The following is a 22570-nucleotide window of genomic DNA, read 5'->3' as shown; positions in this document are numbered from 1 at the left end:
CAGCATGTATTATGGGGTTGAATGCTTTTTGCTATTCACAAAATAAAACAAAAGCAGTCATGCAAATATCTGAATTTTCACAGCACAGCAAAATCAGTTGCACCATTCAATTCCGCTCGTCCAGACGGGGAGAATTCAATCACATTCATTCGATGCGACGTTTCTTGTGGGATTTAATGAGCGACAACATTTTGACCCCAAACCGAGAGAATTCTGGGATGTTTGTGGTTTTAGGTAATAACTCTGGAAGGAAACGTCACAGACCCATCAAGGTGGTACTCGTACTGCTCGCCTCGTCGAGAGGAATCCAAATATATGAATGCTTAAGCTATGGGATATGAAATGGACGAGCGACCAATAAAACAGCATGTATTATGGGGTTGAATGCTTTTTGCTATTCACAAAATAAAACAAAAGCAGTCATGCAAATATCTGAATTTTCACAGCACAGCAAAATCAGTTGCACCATTCAATTCCGCTCGTCCAGACGGGGAGAATTCAATCACATTCATTCGATGCGACGTTTCTTGTGGGATTTAATGAGCGACAACATTTTGACCCCAAACCGAGATAATTCTGGGATGTTTGTGGTTTTTTGGTGATAACTCTGGAAGGAAACGTCACAGACCCATCAAGTTGGTACTCGTACTGCTCGCCTCGTCGAGAGGAATCCAAATATATGAATGGTTAAGCTATGGCATATGAACTGGACGAGCGACCAATAAAACAACATGTATTATGGGGTTGAATGCTTTTTGCTATTCACAAAATAAAACAAAAGCAGTCATGCAAATATCTGAATTTTCACAGCACAGCAAAATCAGTTGCACCATTCAATTCCGCTCGTCCAGACGGGGAGAATTCAATCACATTCATTCGATGCGACGTTTCTTGTGAGATTTAATGAGCGACAACATTTTGACCCCAAACCGAGAGAATTCTGGGATGTTTGTGGTTTTTTGGTAATAACTCTGGAAGGAAACGTCACAGACCCATCAAGGTGGTACTCGTACTGCTCGCCTCGTCGAGAGGAATCCAAATATATGAATGCTTAAGCTATGGGATATGAAATGGACGAGCGACCAATAAAACAGCATGTATTATGGGGTTGAATGCTTTTTGCTATTCACAAAATAAAACAAAAGCAGTCATGCAAATATCTGAATTTTCACAGCACAGCAAAATCAGTTGCACCATTCAATTCCGCTCGTACAGACGGGGAGAATTCAATCACATTCATTCGATGCGACGTTTCTTATGGGATTTAATGAGCGACAACATTTTGACCCCAAACCGAGATAATTCTGGGATGTTTGTGGTTTTTTGGTAATAACTCTGGAAGGAAACGTCCCAGACCCATCAAGTTGGTACTCGTACTGCTCGCCTCTTCGAGAGGAATCCAAATATATGAATGGTTAAGCTATGGGATATGAAATGGACGAGCGACCAATAAAACAGCATGTATTATGGGGTTGAATGCTTTTTGCTATTCACAAAATAAAACAAAAGCAGTCATGCAAATATCTGAATTTTCACAGCACAGCAAAATCAGTTGCACCATTCAATTCCGCTCGTCCAGACGGGGAGAATTCAATCACATTCATTCGATGCGACGTTTCTTGTGGGATTTAATGAGCGACAACATTTTGACCCCAAACCGAGAGAATTCTGGGATGTTTGTGGTTTTTTGGTAATAACTCTGGAAGGAAACGTCACAGACCCATCAAGGTGGTACTCGTACTGCTCGCCTCGTCGAGAGGAATCCAAATATATGAATCCTTAAGCTATGGCATATGAAATGGACGAGCGACCAATAAAACAGCATGTATTATGGGGTTGAATGCTTTTTGCTATTCACAAAATAAAACAAAAGCAGTCATGCAAATATCTGAATTTTCACAGCACAGCAAAATCAGTTGCACCATTCAATTCCGCTCGTCCAGACGGGGAGAATTCAATCACATTCATTCGATGCGACGTTTCTTGTGGGATTTAATGAGCGACAACATTTTGACCCCAAACCGAGAGAATTCTGGGATGTTTGTGGTTTTTTTGGTAATAACTCTGGAAGTAAACGTCACAGACCCATCAAGGTGGTACTCGTACTGCTCGCCTCGTCGAGAGGAATCCAAATATATGAATGCTTAAGCTATGGGATATGAAATGGACGAGCGACCAATAAAACAGCATGTATTATGGGGTTGAATGCTTTTTGCTATTCACAAAATAAAACAAAAGCAGTCATGCAAATATCTGAATTTTCACAGCACAGCAAAATCAGTTGCACCATTCAATTCCGCTCGTCCAGACGGGGAGAATTCAATCATATTCATTCGATGCGACGTTTCTTGTGGGATTTAATGAGCGACAACATTTTGACCCCAAACCGAGATAATTCTGGGATGTTTGTGGTTTTTTGGTAATAACTCTGGAAGGAAACGTCACAGACCCATCAAGGTGGTACTCGTACTGCTCGCCTCTTCGAGAGGAATCCAAATATATGAATGGTTAAGCTATGGGATATGAAATGGACGAGCGACCAATAAAACAGCATGTATTATGGGGTTGAATGCTTTTTGCTATTCACAAAATAAAACAAAAGCAGTCATGCAAATATCTGAATTTTCACAGCACAGCAAAATCAGTTACACCATTCAATTCCGCTCGTCCAGACGGGGAGAATTCAATCACATTCATTCGATGCGACGTTTCTTGTGGGATTTAATGAGCGACAACATTTTGACCCCAAACCGAGAGAATTCTGGGATGTTTGTGGTTTTAGGTAATAACTCTGGAAGGAAACGTCACAGACCCATCAAGGTGGTACTCGTACTGCTCGCCTCGTCGAGAGGAATCCAAATATATGAATGCTTAAGCTATGGGATATGAAATGGACGAGCGACCAATAAAACAGCATGTATTATGGGGTTGAATGCTTTTTGCTATTCACAAAATAAAACAAAAGCAGTCATGCAAATATCTGAATTTTCACAGCACAGCAAAATCAGTTGCACCATTCAATTCCGCTCGTCCAGACGGGGAGAATTCAATCACATTCATTCGATGCGACGTTTCTTGTGGGATTTAATGAGCGACAACATTTTGACCCCAAACCGAGATAATTCTGGGATGTTTGTGGTTTTTTGGTGATAACTCTGGAAGGAAACGTCACAGACCCATCAAGTTGGTACTCGTACTGCTCGCCTCGTCGAGAGGAATCCAAATATATGAATGGTTAAGCTATGGCATATGAAATGGACGAGCGACCAATAAAACAACATGTATTATGGGGTTGAATGCTTTTTGCTATTCACAAAATAAAACAAAAGCAGTCATGCAAATATCTGAATTTTCACAGCACAGCAAAATCAGTTGCACCATTCAATTCCGCTCGTCCAGACGGGGAGAATTCAATCACATTCATTCGATGCGACGTTTCTTGTGAGATTTAATGAGCGACAACATTTTGACCCCAAACCGAGAGAATTCTGGGATGTTTGTGGTTTTTTGGTAATAACTCTGGAAGGAAACGTCACAGACCCATCAAGGTGGTACTCGTACTGCTCGCCTCGTCGAGAGGAATCCAAATATATGAATGCTTAAGCTATGGGATATGAAATGGACGAGCGACCAATAAAACAGCATGTATTATGGGGTTGAATGCTTTTTGCTATTCACAAAATAAAACAAAAGCAGTCATGCAAATATCTGAATTTTCACAGCACAGCAAAATCAGTTGCACCATTCAATTCCGCTCGTACAGACGGGGAGAATTCAATCACATTCATTCGATGCGACGTTTCTTATGGGATTTAATGAGCGACAACATTTTGACCCCAAACCGAGATAATTCTGGGATGTTTGTGGTTTTTTGGTAATAACTCTGGAAGGAAACGTCCCAGACCCATCAAGTTGGTACTCGTACTGCTCGCCTCTTCGAGAGGAATCCAAATATATGAATGGTTAAGCTATGGGATATGAAATGGACGAGCGACCAATAAAACAGCATGTATTATGGGGTTGAATGCTTTTTGCTATTCACAAAATAAAACAAAAGCAGTCATGCAAATATCTGAATTTTCACAGCACAGCAAAATCAGTTGCACCATTCAATTCCGCTCGTCCAGACGGGGAGAATTCAATCACATTCATTCGATGCGACGTTTCTTGTGGGATTTAATGAGCGACAACATTTTGACCCCAAACCGAGAGAATTCTGGGATGTTTGTGGTTTTTTGGTAATAACTCTGGAAGGAAACGTCACAGACCCATCAAGGTGGTACTCGTACTGCTCGCCTCGTCGAGAGGAATCCAAATATATGAATGCTTAAGCTATGGCATATGAAATGGACGAGCGACCAATAAAACAGCATGTATTATGGGGTTGAATGCTTTTTGCTATTCACAAAATAAAACAAAAGCAGTCATGCAAATATCTGAATTTTCACAGCACAACAAAATCAGTTGCACCATTCAATTCTGCTCTCCAGACGGGGAGAATTCAATCACATTCATTCGATGCGACGTTTCTTGTGGCATTTAATGAGCGACAACATTTTGACCCCAAACCGAGATAATTCTGGGATGTTTGTGGTTTTTTGGTAATAACTCTGGAAGGAAACGTCACAGACCCATCAAGGTGGTACTCGTACTGCTCGCCTCGTCGAGAGGAATCCAAATATATGAATGGTTAAGCTATGGGATATGAAATGGACGAGCGACCAATAAAACAGCATGTATTATGGGGTTGAATGCTTTTTGCTATTCACAAAATAAAACAAAAGCAGTCATGCAAATATCTGAATTTTCACAGCACAGCAAAATCAGTTGCACCATTAAATTCCGCTCTTCCAGACGGGGAGAATTCAATCACATTAATTCGATGCGACGTTTCTTGTGGGATTTAATGAGCGACAACATTTTGACCCCAAACCGAGATAATCCTGGGATGTTTGTGGTTTTTTGGTAATAACTCTGGAAGGAAACGTCACAGACCCATCAAGGTGGTACTCGTACTGCTCGCCTCATCGAGAGGAATCTAACCATATGAGTTGTTAAGCTATGGGATATGACATGGACGAGCGACCAATAAAACAACATGTATTATGGGGTTGAATGTTTTTTGCTATTCACAAAATAAAACAAAAGCAGTCATGCAAATATCTGAATTTTCACAGCACAGCAAAATCAGTTGCACCATTCAATTCCGCTCGTCCAGACGGGGAGAATTCAATCACATTCATTCGATGCGACGTTTTTTATGGGATTTAATGAGCGACAACATTTTGACCCCAAACCGAGAGGATTCTGGGATGTTTGTGTTTTTTTGGTAATAACTCTGGAAGGAAACGTCGCAGACCCATCAAGGTGGTACTCGTACTGCTCGCCTCGTCGAGAGGAATCCAAATATGTGACTGGTTAAGCTATCGGATATGAAATGGACGAGCGACCAATTAAACAACATGTATTATGGTGTTGAATGCTTTTTGCTATTCACAAAATAAAACAAAAGCAGTCATGCATATATCTGAATTTTCACAGCACAGCAAAATCAGTTGCACCATTCAATTCCGCTCGTCCAGACGGGGAGAATTCAATCACATTCATTCGATGCGACGTTTCTTGTGGGATTTAATGAGCGACAACATTTTGACCCCAAACCGATAGGATTCTGGGATGTTTGTGTTTTTTTGGTAATAACTCTGGAAGGAAACGTCGCAGACCCATCAAGGTGGTACTCGTACTGCTCGCCTCGTCGAGAGGAATCCAAATATATGAATGCTTAAGCTATGGGATATGAAATGGACGAGCGACCAATAAAACAGCATGTATTATGGGGTTGAATGCTTTTTGCTATTCACAAAATAAAACAAAAGCAGTCATGCAAATATCTGAATTTTCACAGCACAGCAAAATCAGTTGCACCATTCAATTCCGCTCGTACAGACGGGGAGAATTCAATCACATTCATTCGATGCGACGTTTCTTGTGGGATTTAATGAGCGACAACATTTTGACCCCAAACCGAGATAATTCTGGGATGTTTGTGGTTTTTTGGTAATAACTCTGGAAGGAAACGTCACAGACCCATCAAGGTGGTACTCGTACTGCTCGCCTCGTCGAGAGGAATCCAAATATATGAATCCTTAAGCTATGGCATATGAAATGGACGAGCGACCAATAAAACAGCATGTATTATGGGGTTGAATGCTTTTTGCTATTCACAAAATAAAACAAAAGCAGTCATGCAAATATCTGAATTTTCACAGCACAGCAAAATCAGTTGCACCATTCAATTCCGCTCGTCCAGACGGGGAGAATTCAATCACATTCATTCGATGCGACGTTTCTTGTGGGATTTGATGAGCGACAACATTTTGACCCCAAACCGAGATAATTCTGGGATGTTTGTGGTTTTTTGGTAATAACTCTGGAAGGAAACGTCACAGACCCATCAAGGTGGTACTCGTACTGCTCGCCTCGTCGAGAGGAATCCAAATATATGAATGGTTAAGCTATGGGATATGAAATGGACGAGCGACCAATAAAACAGCATGTATTATGGGGTTGAATGCTTTTTGCTATTCACAAAATAAAACAAAAGCAGTCATGCAAATATCTGAATTTTCACAGCACAACAAAATCAGTTGCACCATTCAATTCCGCTCTCCAGACGGGGAGAATTCAATCACATTCATTCGATGCGACGTTTCTTGTGGCATTTAATGAGCGACAACATTTTGACCCCAAACCGATAGGATTCTGGGATGTTTGTGTTTTTTTGGTAATAACTCTGGAAGGAAACGTCGCAGACCCATCAAGGTGGTACTCGTACTGCTCGCCTCGTCGAGAGGAATCCAAATGTATGAATGCTTAAGCTATGGGATATGAAATGGACGAGCGACCAATAAAACAGCATGTATTATGGGGTTGAATGCTTTTTGCTATTCACAAAATAAAACAAAAGCAGTCATGCAAATATCTGAATTTTCACAGCACAGCAAAATCAGTTGCACCATTCAATTCCGCTCTTCCAGACGGGGAGAATTCAATCACATTCATTCGATGCGACGTTTCTTGTGGGATTTAATGAGCGACAACATTTTGACCCCAAACCGAGATAATTCTGGGATGTTTGTGGTTTTTTGGTAATAACTCTGGAAGGAAACGTCACAGACCCATCAAGGTGGTACTCGTACTGCTCGCCTCATCGAGAGGAATCTAACCATATGAGTTGTTAAGCTATGGGATATGACATGGACGAGCGACCAATAAAACAACATGTATTATGGGGTTGAATGTTTTTTGCTATTCACAAAATAAAACAAAAGCAGTCATGCAAATATTTGAATTTTCACAGCACAGCAAAATCAGTTGCACCATTCAATTGCGCTCGTCCAGACGGGGAGAATTCAATCACATTCATTCGATGCAACGTTTCTTATGGGATTTAATGAGCGACAACATTTTGACCCCAAACCGATAGGATTCTGGGATGTTTGTGTTTTTTTGGTAATAACTCTGGAAGGAAACGTCGCAGACCCATCAAGGTGGTACTCGTACTGCTCGCCTCGTCGAGAGGAATCCAAATGTATGAATGCTTAAGCTATGGGATATGAAATGGACGAGCGAACAATAAAACAGCATGTATTATGGGGTTGAATGCTTTTTGCTATTCACAAAATAAAACAAAAGCAGTCATGCAAATATCTGAATTTTCACAGCACAGCAAAATCAGTTGCACCATTCAATTCCGCTCGTCCAGACGGGGAGAATTCAATCACATTCATTCGATGCGACGTTTCTTGTGGGATTTAATGAGCGACAACATTTTGACCCCAAACCGAGAGAATTCTGGGATGTTTGTGGTTTTTTATTAATAACTCTGGAAGGAAACGTCACAGACCCATCAAGGTGGTACTCGTACTGCTCGCCTCGTCGAGAGGAATCCAAATATATGAATGCTTAAGCTATGGCATATGAAATGGACGAGCGACCAATAAAACAGCATGTATTATGGGGTTGAATGCTTTTTGCTATTCACAAAATAAAACAAAAGCAGTCATGCAAATATCTGAATTTTCACAGCACAACAAAATCAGTTGCACCATTCAATTCCGCTCTCCAGACGGGGAGAATTCAATCACATTCATTCGATGCGACGTTTCTTGTGGCATTTAATGAGCGACAACATTTTGACCCCAAACCGAGATAATTCTGGGATGTTTGTGGTTTTTTGGTAATAACTCTGGAAGGAAACGTCACAGACCCATCAAGGTGGTACTCGTACTGCTCGCCTCGTCGAGAGGAATCCAAATATATGAATGGTTAAGCTATGGGATATGAAATGGACGAGCGACCAATAAAACAGCATGTATTATGGGGTTGAATGCTTTTTGCTATTCACAAAATAAAACAAAAGCAGTCATGCAAATATCTGAATTTTCACAGCACAGCAAAATCAGTTGCACCATTCAATTCCGCTCGTCCAGACGGGGAGAATTCAATCACATTCATTCGATGCGACGTTTCTTGTGGGATTTAATGAGCGACAACATTTTGACCCCAAACCGAGATAATTCTGGGATGTTTGTGGTTTTTTGGTAATAACTCTGGAAGGAAACGTCACAGACCCATCAAGGTGGTACTCGTACTGCTCGCCTCATCGAGAGGAATCTAACCATATGAGTTGTTAAGCTATGGAATATGACATGGACGAGCGACCAATAAAACAACATGTATTATGGGGTTGAATGTTTTTTGCTATTCACAAAATAAAACAAAAGCAGTCATGCAAATATCTGAATTTTCACAGCACAGCAAAATCAGTTGCACCATTCAATTCCGCTCGTCCAGACGGGGAGAATTCAATCACATTCATTCGATGCGACGTTTCTTATGGGATTTAATGAGCGACAACATTTTGACCCCAAACCGAGAGGATTCTGGGATGTTTGTGTTTTTTTGGTAATAACTCTGGAAGGAAACGTCGCAGACCCATCAAGGTGGTACTCGTACTGCTCGCCTCGTCGAGAGGAATCCAAATATGTGACTGGTTAAGCTATCGGATATGAAATGGACGAGCGACCAATTAAACAACATGTATTATGGTGTTGAATGCTTTTTGCTATTCACAAAATAAAACAAAAGCAGTCATGCATATATCTGAATTTTCACAGCACAGCAAAATCAGTTGCACCATTCAATTGCGCTCGTCCAGACGGGGAGAATTCAATCACATTCATTCGATGCGACGTTTCTTATGGGATTTAATGAGCGACAACATTTTGACCCCAAACCGATAGGATTCTGGGATGTTTGTGTTTTTTTGGTAATAACTCTGGAAGGAAACGTCGCAGACCCATCAAGGTGGTACTCGTACTGCTCGCCTCGTCGAGAGGAATCCAAATATATGAATGCTTAAGCTATGGGATATGAAATGGACGAGCGACCAATAAAACAGCATGTATTATGGGGTTGAATGCTTTTTGCTATTCACAAAATAAAACAAAAGCAGTCATGCAAATATCTGAATTTTCACAGCACAGCAAAATCAGTTGCACCATTCAATTCCGCTCGTCCAGACGGGGAGAATTCAATCACATTCATTCGATGCGACGTTTCTTGTGGGATTTAATGAGCGACAACATTTTGACCCCAAACCGAGAGAATTCTGGGATGTTTGTGGTTTTTTGGTAATAACTCTGGAAGGAAACGTCACAGACCCATCAAGGTGGTACTCGTACTGCTCGCCTCGTCGAGAGGAATCCAAATATATGAATGCTTAAGCTATGGCATATGAAATGGACGAGCGACCAATAAAACAACATGTATTATGGGGTTGAATGCTTTTTGCTATTCACAAAATAAAACAAAAGCAGTCATGCAAATATCTGAATTTTCACAGCACAGCAAAATCAGTTGCACCATTCATTTCCGCTCGTCCAGACGGGGAGAATTCAATCACATTCATTCGATGCGACGTTTCTTGTGGGATTTAATGAGCGACAACATTTTGACCCCAAACCGAGATAATTCTGGGATGTTTGTGGTTTTTTGGTAATAACTCTGGAAGGAAACGTCACAGACCCATCAAGGTGGTACTCGTACTGCTCGCCTCATCGAGAGGAATCTAACCATTTGAGTTGTTAAGCTATGGGATATGACATGGACGAGCGACCAATAAAACAACATGTATTATGGTGTTGAATGCTTTTTGCTATTCACAAAATAAAACAAAAGCAGTCATGCATATATCTGAATTTTCACAGCACAGCAAAATCAGTTGCACCATTCAATTGCGCTCGTCCAGACGGGGAGAATTCAATCACATTCATTCGATGCGACGTTTCTTATGGGATTTAATGAGCGACAACATTTTGACCCCAAACCGAGAGGATTCTGGGATGTTTGTGTTTTTTTGGTAATAACTCTGGAAGGAAACGTCGCAGACCCATCAAGGTGGTACTCGTACTGCTCGCCTCGTCGAGAGGAATCCAAATATGTGACTGGTTAAGCTATCAGATATGAAATGGACGAGCGACCAATAAAACAACATGTATTATGGTGTTGAATGCTTTTTGCTATTCACAAAATAAAACAAAAGCAGTCATGCATATATCTGAATTTTCACAGCACAGCAAAATCAGTTGCACCATTCAATTGCGCTCGTCCAGACGGGGAGAATTCAATCACATTCATTCGATGCGACGTTTCTTGTGGGATTTAATGAGCGACAACATTTTGACCCCAAACCGAGAGAATTCTGGGATGTTTGTGGTTTTTTGGTAATAACTCTGGAAGGAAACGTCACAGACCCATCAAGGTGGTACTCGTACTGCTCGCCTCGTCGAGAGGAATCCAAATATATGAATGGTTAAGCTATGGCATATGAAATGGACGAGCGACCAATAAAACAGCATGTATTATGGGGTTGAATGCTTTTTGCTATTCACAAAATAAAACAAAAGCAGTCATGCAAATATCTGAATTTTCACAGCACAGCAAAATCAGTTGCACCATTCAATTCCGCTCGTCCAGACGGGGAGAATTCAATCACATTCATTCGATGCGACGTTTCTTATGGGATTTAATGAGCGACAACATTTTGACCGAAAACCGAGAGGAATCTGGGATGTTTGTGGTTTTTTGGTAATAACTCTGGAAGGAAACGTCGCAGACCCATCAAGGTGGTACTCGTACTGCTCGCCTCATCGAGAGGAATCTAACCATATGAGTTGTTAAGCTATGGGATATGACATGGACGAGCGACCAATAAAACAACATGTATTATGGGGTTGAATGTTTTTTGCTATTCACAAAATAAAACAAAAGCAGTCATGCAAATATCTGAATTTTCACAGCACAGCAAAATCAGTTGCACCATTCAATTCCGCTCGTCCAGACGGGGAGAATTCAATCACATTCATTCGATGCGACGTTTCTTATGGGATTTAATGAGCGACAACATTTTGACCCCAAACCGAGAGGATTCTGGGATGTTTGTGTTTTTTTGGTAATAACTCTGGAAGGAAACGTCGCAGACCCATCAAGGTGGTACTCGTACTGCTCGCCTCGTCGAGAGGAATCCAAATATGTGACTGGTTAAGCTATCGGATATGAAATGGACGAGCGACCAATAAAACAACATGTATTATGGTGTTGAATGCTTTTTGCTATTCACAAAATAAAACAAAAGCAGTCATGCATATATCTGAATTTTCACAGCACAGCAAAATCAGTTGCACCATTCAATTGCGCTCGTCCAGACGGGGAGAATTCAATCACATTCATTCGATGCGACGTTTCTTGTGGGATTTAATGAGCGACAACATTTTGACCCCAAACCGAGAGAATTCTGGGATGTTTGTGGTTTTTTGGTAATAACTCTGGAAGGAAACGTCACAGACCCATCAAGGTGGTACTCGTACTGCTCGCCTCGTCGAGAGGAATCCAAATATATGAATGTTTAAGCTATGGGATATGAAATGGACGAGCGACCAATAAAACAGCATGTATTATGGGGTTGAATGCTTTTTGCTATTCACAAAATAAAACAAAAGCAGTCATGCAAATATCTGAATTTTCACAGCACAGCAAAATCAGTTGCACCATTCAATTCCGCTCGTCCAGACGGGGAGAATTCAATCACATTCATTCGATGCGACGTTTCTTATGGGATTTAATGAGCGACAACATTTTGACCGAAAACCGAGAGGAATCTGGGATGTTTGTGGTTTTTTGGTAATAACTCTGGAAGGAAACGTCGCAGACCCATCAAGGTGGTACTCGTACTGCTCGCCTCATCGAGAGGAATCTAACCATATGAGTTGTTAAGCTATGGGATATGACATGGACGAGCGACCAATAAAACAACATGTATTATGGGGTTGAATGTTTTTTGCTATTCACAAAATAAAACAAAAGCAGTCATGCAAATATCTGAATTTTCACAGCACAGCAAAATCAGTTGCACCATTCAATTCCGCTCGTCCAGACGGGGAGAATTCAATCACATTCATTCGATGCGACGTTTCTTATGGGATTTAATGAGCGACAACATTTTGACCCCAAACCGAGAGGATTCTGGGATGTTTGTGTTTTTTTGGTAATAACTCTGGAAGGAAACGTCGCAGACCCATCAAGGTGGTACTCGTACTGCTCGCCTCGTCGAGAGGAATCCAAATATGTGACTGGTTAAGCTATCGGATATGAAATGGACGAGCGACCAATAAAACAACATGTATTATGGTGTTGAATGATTTTTGCTATTCACAAAATAAAACAAAAGCAGTCATGTATATATCTGAATTTTCACAGCACAGCAAAATCAGTTGCACCATTCAATTGCGCTCGTCCAGACGGGGAGAATTCAATCACATTCATTCGATGCGACGTTTCTTGTGGGATTTAATGAGCGACAACATTTTGACCCCAAACCGAGAGAATTCTGGGATGTTTGTGGTTTTTTGGTAATAACTCTGGAAGGAAACGTCACAGACCCATCAAGGTGGTACTCGTACTGCTCGCCTCGTCGAGAGGAATCCAAATATATGAATGCTTAAGCTATGGGATATGAAATGGACGAGCGACCAATAAAACAGCATGTATTATGGGGTTGAATGCTTTTTGCTATTCACAAAATAAAACAAAAGCAGTCATGCAAATATCTGAATTTTCACAGCACAGCAAAATCAATTGCACCATTCAATTCCGCTCGTCCAGACGGGGAGAATTCAATCACATTCATTCGATGCGACGTTTCTTGTGGGATTTAATGAGCGACAACATTTTGACCCCAAACCGAGATAATTCTGGGATGTTTGTGGTTTTAGGTAATAACTCTGGAAGGAAACGTCACAGACCCATCAAGGTGGTACTCGTACTGCTCGCCTCGTCGAGAGGAATCCAAATATATGAATGCTTAAGCTATGGGATATGAAATGGACGAGCGACCAATAAAACAGCATGTATTATGGGGTTGAATGCTTTTTGCTATTCACAAAATAAAACAAAAGCAGTCATGCAAATATCTGAATTTTCACAGCACAGCAAAATCAGTTGCACCATTCAATTCCGCTCGTCCAGACGGGGAGAATTCAATCACATTCATTCGATGCGACGTTTCTTATGGGATTTAATGAGCGACAACATTTTGACCGAAAACCGAGAGGAATCTGGGATGTTTGTGGTTTTTTGGTAATAACTCTGGAAGGAAACGTCGCAGACCCATCAAGGTGGTACTCGTACTGCTCGCCTCATCGAGAGGCATCTAACCATATGAGTTGTTAAGCTATGGGATATGACATGGACGAGCGACCAATAAAACAACATGTATTATGGGGTTGAATGTTTTTTGCTATTCACAAAATAAAACAAAAGCAGTCATGCAAATATCTGAATTTTCACAGCACAGCAAAATCAGTTGCACCATTCAATTCCGCTCGTCCAGACGGGGAGAATTCAATCACATTCATTCGATGCGACGTTTCTTATGGGATTTAATGAGCGACAACATTTTGACCCCAAACCGAGAGGATTCTGGGATGTTTGTGTTTTTTTGGTAATAACTCTGGAAGGAAACGTCGCAGACCCATCAAGGTGGTACTCGTACTGCTCGCCTCGTCGAGAGGAATCCAAATATGTGACTGGTTAAGCTATCGGATATGAAATGGACGAGCGACCAATAAAACAACATGTATTATGGTGTTGAATGCTTTTTGCTATTCACAAAATAAAACAAAAGCAGTCATGCATATATCTGAATTTTCACAGCACAGCAAAATCAGTTGCACCATTCAATTGCGCTCGTCCAGACGGGGAGAATTCAATCACATTCATTCGATGCGACGTTTCTTGTGGGATTTAATGAGCGACAACATTTTGACCCCAAACCGAGAGAATTCTGGGATGTTTGTGGTTTTTTGGTAATAACTCTGGAAGGAAACGTCACAGACCCATCAAGGTGGTACTCGTACTGCTCGCCTCGTCGAGAGGAATCCAAATATATGAATGCTTAAGCTATGGGATATGAAATGGACGAGCGACCAATAAAAAAGCATGTATTATGGGGTTGAATGCTTTTTGCTATTCACAAAATAAAACAAAAGCAGTCATGCAAATATCTAAATTTTCACAGCACAGCAAAATCAGTTGCACCATTCAATTCCGCTCGTCCAGACGGGGAGAATTCAATCACATTCATTCGATGCGACGTTTCTTGTGGGATTTAATGAGCGACAACATTTTGACCCCAAACCGAGATAATTCTGGGATGTTTGTGGTTTTAGGTAATAACTCTGGAAGGAAACGTCACAGACCCATCAAGGTGGTACTCGTACTGCTCGCCTCGTCGAGAGGAATCCAAATATATGAATGCTTAAGCTATGGGATATGAAATGGACGAGCGACCAATAAAACAGCATGTATTATGGGGTTGAATGCTTTTTGCTATTCACAAAATAAAACAAAAGCAGTCATGCAAATATCTGAATTTTCACAGCACAACAAAATCAGTTGCACCATTCAATTCCGCTCGTCCAGACGGGGAGAATTCAATCACATTCATTCGATGCGACGTTTCTTGTGGGATTTAATGAGCGACAACATTTTGACCCCAAACCGAGATAATTCTGGGATGTTTGTGGTTTTTTGGTAATAACTCTGGAAGGAAACGTCACAGACCCATCAAGGTGGTACTCGTACTGCTCGCCTCGTCGAGAGGAATCCAAATATATGAATGCTTAAGCTATGGGATATGAAATGGACGAGCGACCAATAAAACAGCATGTATTATGGGGTTGAATGCTTTTTGCTATTCACAAAATAAAACAAAAGCAGTCATGCAAATATCTGAATTTTCACAGCACAGCAAAATCAGTTGCACCATTCAATTCCGCTCGTCCAGACGGGGAGAATTCAATCACATTCATTCGATGCGACGTTTCTTGTGGGATTTAATGAGCGACAACATTTTGACCCCAAACCGAGATAATTCTGGGATGTTTGTGGTTTTTTGGTAATAACTCTGGAAGGAAACGTCACAGACCCATCAAGGTGGTACTCGTACTGCTCGCCTCGTCGAGAGGAATCCAAATATATGAATGGTTAAGCTATGGGATATGAAATGGACGAGCGACCAATAAAACAGCATGTATTATGGGGTTGAATGCTTTTTGCTATTCACAAAATAAAACAAAAGCAGTCATGCAAATATCTGAATTTTCACAGCACAGCAAAATCAGTTGCACCATTCAATTCCGCTCGTCCAAACGGGGAGAATTCAATCACATTCATTCGATGCGACGTTTCTTATGGGATTTAATGAGCGACAACATTTTGACCCCAAACCGATAGGATTCTGGGATGTTTGTGTTTTTTTGGTAATAACTCTGGAAGGAAACGTCGCAGACCCATCAAGGTGGTATTCGTACTGCTCGCCTCGTCGAGAGGAATCCAAATATATGAATGCTTAAGCTATGGGATATGAAATGGACGAGCGACCAATAAAACAGCATGTATTATGGGGTTGAATGCTTTTTGCTATTCACAAAATAAAACAAAAGCAGTCATGCAAATATCTGAATTTTCACAGCACAACAAAATCAGTTGCACCATTCAATTCCGCTCGTTCAGACGGGGAGAATTCAATCACATTCATTCCATGCGACGTTTCTTATGGGATTTAATGAGCGACAACATTTTGACCCCAAACCGAGAGGATTCTGGGATGTTTGTGTTTTTTTGGTAATAACTCTGGAACGAAACGTCGCAGACCCATCAAGGTGGTACTCGTACTGCTCGCCTCGTCGAGAGGAATCCAAATATGTGAATGCTTAAGCTATGGGATATGAAATGGACGAGCGACCAATAAAACAGCATGTATTATGGGGTTGAATGCTTTTTGCTATTCACAAAATAAAACAAAAGCAGTCATGCAAATATCTGAATTTTCACAGCACAGCAAAATCAGTTGAACCATTCAATTCCGCTCGTCCAGACGGGGAGAATTCAATCACATTCATTCGATGCGACGTTTCTTGTGGGATTTAATGAGCGACAACATTTTGACCCCAAACCGAGATAATTCTGGGATGTTTGTGGTTTTTTGGTAATAACTCTGGAAGGAAACGTCACAGACCCATCAAGGTGGTACTCGTACTGCTCGCCTCGTCGAGAGGAATCCAAATATATGAATGTTTAAGCTATGGGATATGAAATAGACGAGCGACCAATAAAACAGCATGTATTATGGGGTTGAATGCTTTTTGCTATTCACAAAATAAAACAAAAGCAGTCATGCAAATATCTGAATTTTCACAGCACAGCAAAATCAGTTGCACCATTCAATTCCGCTCGTCCAGACGGGGAGAATTCAATCACATTCATTCGATGCGACGTTTCTTATGGGATTTAATGAGCGACAACATTTTGACCCCAAACCGAGAGGATTCTGGGATGTTTGTGTTTTTTTGGTAATAACTCTGGAAGGAAACGTCGCAGACCCATCAAAGTGTTACTCGTACTGCTCGCCTCGTCGAGAGGAATCCAAATATGTGACTGGTTAAGCTATCGGATATGAAATGGACGAGCGACCAATAAAACAACATGTATTATGGTGTTGAATGCTTTTTGCTATTCACAAAATAAAACAAAAGCAGTCATGCATATATCTGAATTTTCACAGCACAGCAAAATCAGTTGCACCATTCAATTGCGCTCGTCCAGACGGGGAGAATTCAATCACATTCATTCGATGCGACGTTTCTTGTGGGATTTAATGAGCGACAACATTTTGACCCCAAACCGAGAGAATTCTGGGATGTTTGTGGTTTTTTGGTAATAACTCTGGAAGGAAACGTCACAGACCCATCAAGGTGGTACTCGTACTGCTCGCCTCGTCGAGCGGAATCCAAATATATGAATGCTTAAGCTATGGGATATGAAATGGACGAGCGACCAATAAAACAGCATGTATTATGGGGTTGAATGCTTTTTGCTATTCACAAAATAAAACAAAAGCAGTCATGCAAATATCTGAATTTTCACAGCACAGCAAAATCAGTTGCACCATTCAATTCCGCTCGTCCAGACGGGGAGAATTCAATCACATTCATTCGATGCGACGTTTCTTGTGGGATTTAATGAGCGACAACATTTTGACCCCAAACCGAGAGAATTCTGGGATGTTTGTGGTTTTAGGTAATAACTCTGGAAGGAAACGTCACAGACCCATCAAGGTGGTACTCGTACTGCTCGCCTCCTCGAGAGGAATCCAAATATATGAATGCTTAAGCTATGGGATATGAAATGGACGAGCGACCAATAAAACAGCATGTATTATGGGGTTGAATGCTTTTTGCTATTCACAAAATAAAACAAAAGCAGTCATGCAAATATCTGAATTTTCACAGCACAACAAAATCAGTTGCACCATTCAATTCCGCTCGTCCAGACGGGGAGAATTCAATCACATTCATTCGATGCGACGTTTCTTGTGGAATTTAATGAGCGACAACATTTTGACCCCAAACCGAGATAATTCTGGGATGTTTGTGGTTTTTTGGTAATAACTCTGGAAGGAAACGTCACAGACCCATCAAGGTGGTACTCGTACTGCTCGCCTCGTCGAGAGGAATCCAAATATATGAATGCTTAAGCTATGGGATATGAAATGGACGAGCGACCAATAAAACAGCATGTATTATGGGGTTGAATGCTTTTTGCTATTCACAAAATAAAACAAAAGCAGTCATGCAAATATCTGAATTTTCACAGCACAGCAAAATCAGTTGCACCATTCAATTCCGCTCGTCCAGACGGGGAGAATTCAATCACATTCATTCGATGCGACGTTTCTTGTGGGATTTAATGAGCGACAACATTTTGACCCCAAACCGAGATAATTCTGGGATGTTTGTGGTTTTTTGGTAATAACTCTGGAAGGAAACGTCACAGACCCATCAAGGTGGTACTCGTACTGCTCGCCTCGTCGAGAGGAATCCAAATATATGAATGGTTAAGCTATGGGATATGAAATGGACGAGCGACCAATAAAACAGCATGTATTATGGGGTTGAATGCTTTTTGCTATTCACAAAATAAAACAAAAGCAGTCATGCAAATATCTGAATTTTCACAGCACAGCAAAATCAGTTGCACCATTCAATTCCGCTCGTCCAGACGGGGAGAATTCAATCACATTCATTCGATGCGACGTTTCTTATGGGATTTAATGAGCGACAACATTTTGACCCCAAACCGAGAGGAATCTGGGATGTTTGTGGTTTTTTGGTAATAACTCTGGAAGGAAACGTCGCAGACCCATCAAGGTGGTACTCGTACTGCTCGCCTCGTCGAGAGGAATCCAAATATATGAATGGTTAAGCTATGGGATATGAAATGGACGAGCGACCAATAAAACAGCATGTATTATGGGGTTGAATGCTTTTTGCTATTCACAAAATAAAACAAAAGCAGTCATGCAAATATCTGAATTTTCACAGCACAGCAAAATCAGTTGCACCATTCAATTCCGCTCGTCCAGACGGGGAGAATTCAATCACATTCATTCGATGCGACGTTTCTTGTGGGATTTAATGAGCGACAACATTTTGACCCCAAACCGAGATAATTCTGGGATGTTTGTGGTTTTTTGGTAATAACTCTGGAAGGAAACGTCACAGACCCATCAAGGTGGTACTCGTACTGCTCGCCTCGTCGAGAGGAATCCAAATATATGAATGGTTAAGCTATGGGATATGAAATGGACGAGCGACCAATAAAACAGCATGTATTATGGGGTTGAATGCTTTTTGCTATTCACAAAATAAAACAAAAGCAGTCATGCAAATATCTGAATTTTCACAGCACAGCAAAATCAGTTGCACCATTCAATTCCGCTCGTCCAGACGGGGAGAATTCAATCACATTCATTCGATGCGACGTTTCTTATGGGATTTAATGAGCGACAACATTTTGACCCCAAACCGAGAGGAATCTGGGATGTTTGTGGTTTTTTGGTAATAACTCTGGAAGGAAACGTCGCAGACCCATCAAGGTGGTACTCGTACTGCTCGCCTCGTCGAGAGGAATCCAAATATGTGAATGGTTAAGCTATCGGATATGAAATGGACGAGCGACCAATAAAACAACATGTATTATGGTGTTGAATGCTTTTTGCTATTCACAAAATAAAACAAAAGCAGTCATGCATATATCTGAATTTTCACAGCACAGCAAAATCAGTTGCACCATTCAATTCCGCTCGTCCAGACGGGGAGAATTCAATCACATTCATTCGATGCGACGTTTCTTATGGGATTTAATGAGCGACAACATTTTGACCCCAAACCGATAGGATTCTGGGATGTTTGTGTTTTTTTGGTAATAACTCTGGAAGGAAACGTCGCAGACCCATCAAGGTGGTATTCGTACTGCTCGCCTCGTCGAGAGGAATCCAAATATATGAATGGTTAAGCTATCGGATATGAAATGGACGAGCGACCAATAAAACAACATGTATTATGGTGTTGAATGCTTTTTGCTATTCACAAAATAAAACAAAAGCAGTCATGCATATATCTGAATTTTCACAGCACAGCAAAATCAGTTGCACCATTCAATTCCGCTCGTCCAGACGGGGAGAATTCAATCACATTCATTCGATGCGACGTTTCTTATGGGATTTAATGAGCGACAACATTTTGACCCCAAACCGATAGGATTCTGGGATGTTTGTGTTTTTTTGGTAATAACTCTGGAAGGAAACGTCGCAGACCCATCAAGGTGGTATTCGTACTGCTCGCCTCGTCGAGAGGAATCCAAATATATGAATGCTTAAGCTATGGGATATGAAATGGACGAGCGACCAATAAAACAGCATGTATTATGGGGTTGAATGCTTTTTGCTATTCACAAAATAAAACAAAAGCAGTCATGCAAATATCTGAATTTTCACAGCACAGCAAAATCAGTTGCACCATTCAATTCCGCTCGTCCAGACGGGGAGAATTCAATCACATTCATTCGATGCGACGTTTCTTATGGGATTTAATGAGCGACAACATTTTGACCCCAAACCGAGAGGATTCTGGGATGTTTGTGTTTTTTTGGTAATAACTCTGGAACGAAACGTCGCAGACCCATCAAGGTGGTACTCGTCCTGCTCGCCTCGTCGAGAGGAATCCAAATATGTGAATGCTTAAGCTATGGGATATGAAATGGACGAGCGACCAATAAAACAGCATGTATTATGGGGTTGAATGCTTTTTGCTATTCACAAAATAAAACAAAAGCAGTCATGCAAATATCTGAATTTTCACAGCACAGCAAAATCAGTTGAACCATTCAATTCCGCTCGTCCAGACGGGGAGAATTCAATCACATTCATTCGATGCGACGTTTCTTGTGGGATTTAATGAGCGACAACATTTTGACCCCAAACCGAGATAATTCTGGGATGTTTGTGGTTTTTTGGTAATAACTCTGGAAGGAAACGTCACAGACCCATCAAGGTGGTACTCGTACTGCTCGCCTCGTCGAGTGGAATCCAAATATGTGACTGGTTAAGCTATCGGATATGAAATGGACGAGCGACCAATAAAACAACATGTATTATGGTGTTGAATGCTTTTTGCTATTCACAAAATAAAACAAAAGCAGTCATGCATATATCTGAATTTTCACAGCACAGCAAAATCAGTTGCACCATTCAATTGCGCTCGTCCAGACGGGGAGAATTCAATCACATTCATTCGATGCGACGTTTCTTGTGGGATTTAATGAGCGACAACATTTTGACCCCAAACCGAGAGAATTCTGGGATGTTTGTGGTTTTTTGGTAATAACTCTGGAAGGAAACGTCACAGACCCATCAAGGTGGTACTCGTACTGCTCGCCTCGTCGAGATAAATCCAAATATATGAATGCTTAAGCTATGGCATATGAAATGGACGAGCGACCAATAAAACAACATGTATTATGGGGTTGAATGCTTTTTGCTATTCACAAAATAAAACAAAAGCAGTCATGCAAATATCTGAATTTTCACAGCACAGCAAAATCAGTTGCACCATTCATTTCCGCTCATCCAGACGGGGAGAATTCAATCACATTCATTCGATGCGACGTTTCTTATGGGATTTAATGAGCGACAACATTTTGACCCCAAACCGAGAGGAATCTGGGATGTTTGTGGTTTTTTGGTAATAACTCTGGAAGGAAACGTCGCAGACCCATCAAGGTGGTACTCGTACTGCTCGCCTCGTCGAGAGGAATCCAAATATGTGAATGGTTAAGCTATCGGATATGAAATGGACGAGCGACCAATAAAACAACATGTATTATGGTGTTGAATGCTTTTTGCTATTCACAAAATAAAACAAAAGCAGTCATGCATATATCTGAATTTTCACAGCACAGCAAAATCAGTTGCACCATTCAATTCCGCTCGTCCAGACGGGGAGAATTCAGTCACATTCATTCGATGCGACGTTTCTTATGGGATTTAATGAGCGACAACATTTTGACCCCAAACCGATAGGATTCTGGGATGTTTGTGTTTTTTTGGTAATAACTCTGGAAGGAAACGTCGCAGACCCATCAAGGTGGTATTCGTACTGCTCGCCTCGTCGAGAGGAATCCAAATATATGAATGCTTAAGCTATGGGATATGAAATGGACGAGCGACCAATAAAACAGCATGTATTATGGGGTTGAATGCTTTTTGCTATTCACAAAATAAAACAAAAGCAGTCATGCAAATATATGAATTTTCACAGCACAACAAAATCAGTTGCACCATTCAATTCCGCTCGTTCAGACGGGGAGAATTCAATCACATTCATTCCATGCGACGTTTCTTATGGGATTTAATGAGCGACAACATTTTGACCCCAAACCGAGAGGATTCTGGGATGTTTGTGTTTTTTTGGTAATAACTCTGGAACGAAACGTCGCAGACCCATCAAGGTGGTACTCGTACTGCTCGCCTCGTCGAGAGGAATCCAAATATGTGAATGCTTAAGCTATGGGATATGAAATGGACGAGCGACCAATAAAACAGCATGTA

Source organism: Petromyzon marinus, chromosome 22 (genome assembly GCF_048934315.1).
Source record: "Petromyzon marinus isolate PM22_M1 ecotype Great Lakes invasive population chromosome 22, UKy_Petmar_22M1.pri1.0, whole genome shotgun sequence".
Taxonomy (NCBI): domain Eukaryota; kingdom Metazoa; phylum Chordata; class Hyperoartia; order Petromyzontiformes; family Petromyzontidae; genus Petromyzon; species Petromyzon marinus.
The sequence above is the reverse complement of the archived record's forward strand: the minus strand, read 5'-3'. Positions refer to the sequence as shown.